Here is a 2,500-nt window from a genome sequence, read left to right as displayed (position 1 = left end):
ACAGAGAATCCCACACAATATAAAATGAAAATCTCATTAACGCCGGAGTTAGAATCAACCCGTTAATTGAATTTTACTTCTGGGGAAATGTCAATTTGCATTAACCATGAAAATGAAAGGAGAACAAGGAAACCCATTGAGGATAATGAGACGGTTAAAGCAGTCGGGAGGAGATGGAGAGCCATTCCTTTGGCGTGGGAGGGAGTGTGCGGAGTTCGAGAGGGAGTGTGTAGCAAAATCTTTATATTTACCCACAAAATACGATGTATTGAACCCACAAAGCCTTTGCAAAAATGCCTTTTGGGAAATGTGGAACCTCCTGTGTCCCCGCGGACTACCATACTCGCGGACTCGTATACTCAAAAGGGGAGAACGAGAGAGAAAAGCAGAAAGGAGAGTGAAACGGTAGAGCCTGTAACCTACAGGGCTACAGAGTGGAGAAGAGACAGAGTGCGCCCATAGTCCCATTACACTCACTCCTCGGGGAAGGGAAGATATATTCAGCGGTCACATCCTGGACAGGCCAAAGGAAGCGCGTTTGTATTCGAGGAGTGAAGTAGGAGTGTGTATTCTGGCTCTCCAGGCACACTCGCCTGGAGGAAATGAGGGGAAAAGCATGGAAGAGGAAACAGGCCTACCGTACGTAAACCCCAACCCATACATAACGCTGGTATGGCCGGAGTGCTCGTTTCGGTTAGAAGCGTTTGTGTTCTAATTAGGTTTGTGTTTAGGGGGAAAAGAGGGAGCAGTGACCATGTGAAGAAAGGTCGTAGGCTGGAGAACGAGATTGAGAATCGATCTGAAGACAAGCCGGTTCTTAAATGGTTCCGCTCGAGCTAGAGGGAACGCACTCCATTCCGAAACCAATGAATGGAAAGCCAATACGAAGGCTGATGCGAAGGGGAGAGAGAGAGAGTCTGGAATTCTAGGCTTAACTCGCTATAATTTTCTTTCTCAAGATATAGATCAACAAGAGACCCCTGTTTATTGTTTTGATCAAAGCTTTTCGAAATCAAAGTGAGACTAGACGAGACACATTATTTACGTTTGCTTTCAAGATCAAAAGAATACTTGATGTCTGTAAAGGTAAGAGCGAGAGAGAGAGAGAGAGAGAGAGAGAGAAAGAGATTGACAGATAGATAGATAGATAGATAAAGATAGATAGATAGATAGATAGATACATATATATATATATATATATATATATATATATATAGAGAGAGAGAGAGAGAGAGAGAGAGAGAGAGAGAGAGAGAGAGAGAGAGGCAGACAGAAAGAGAAAGAGAGAGCTTACCAAATATTATTTAAAAAGTAACAAGGGCCTTGTTACTACTACACCTACAAAGGCAATAGAGCGTTATGCTCATGCTGGCTGCAATGCTCGCGTTGATGATAGTAATAATAACAAAGCCCGTTATAATACAGGAGACAATGGGTAAGGCAGAGAGGCCGCGGCATCAGTGCCACGTGCCAGAGAAGGCCGTAGTGACGGGGATGACCACTGGCTGGTTTATGATAATGGCACTCCTTAGCGGGATTACTGGGTTGTGTCCCTTTCCCATTACTGTGTCCTGGCGTGTGTGTGTGTGTGTGTGTGTGTGTGTGTGTGTGTGTGTGTGTGTGGTGGTGTGTGTTTTGTGTGTGTGTGTGTGTGTGTGCATGCATATGTAAATGTGTTTTTGTGTTTCCGTGTGTGTGTTATGCTTTTGTGCGTGGATTTTATCTATGCATATCTTTGTGTGTGTGTGTGTGTATTTTTATGAAAGTGTATGTTAGGGTGGTTAGGTTTAGAACTTATTTTGTGAATTTAATTATCAGTAAAACCAAAAGGTATGTATAGAAGATATTTTAAAGGGGAGAATACTGCATTGCCAACTAAACTCATAACAGAATAGATATTTTCGTAGAGGCCGGAAAAAAGACTTAGCGGCAGCCCGGTCTGTATTGTTCAATAAAGGCCAGACGTGGCGCGCCGCTATCAGAATCTATCCGCAATTTACCTATATAAAGGCACCTTTGTAGAGACAGATATATAGATAGATAAATAGATATAAATATATATATGTGTACACACACACACACACACACATACACACACACACACACACACACACACACACACACACACACACACACACACACACACACACATAAACACATAATATATATAATATAATATATATATATTATATATATATATATATATATATATATATATATATATATATATATATATATATATATATATATATATGGGGCCGCGGTGGCCGAATGGTTAGAGCGTCGGACTCAAGACTGTCACGACGGCAATCTGAGTTCGAGGGTTCGAGTCACCGGCCGGCGCGTTGTTTCCCTTGGGCAAGGAACTTCACCTCGATTGCCTGCCTAGCCACTGGGTGGCCAAGCCAGCTCAAGTCAGTGCCGGGTAAATAGAGATGGTGACTCGATAAAAACACCGGGCGGAAGGCAATGGCAAACCACCGCTCTAAATTGCTAAGAA

Source organism: Penaeus monodon, chromosome 1 (genome assembly GCF_015228065.2).
Source record: "Penaeus monodon isolate SGIC_2016 chromosome 1, NSTDA_Pmon_1, whole genome shotgun sequence".
Taxonomy (NCBI): domain Eukaryota; kingdom Metazoa; phylum Arthropoda; class Malacostraca; order Decapoda; family Penaeidae; genus Penaeus; species Penaeus monodon.
This window is presented reverse-complemented; position numbering follows the sequence as displayed.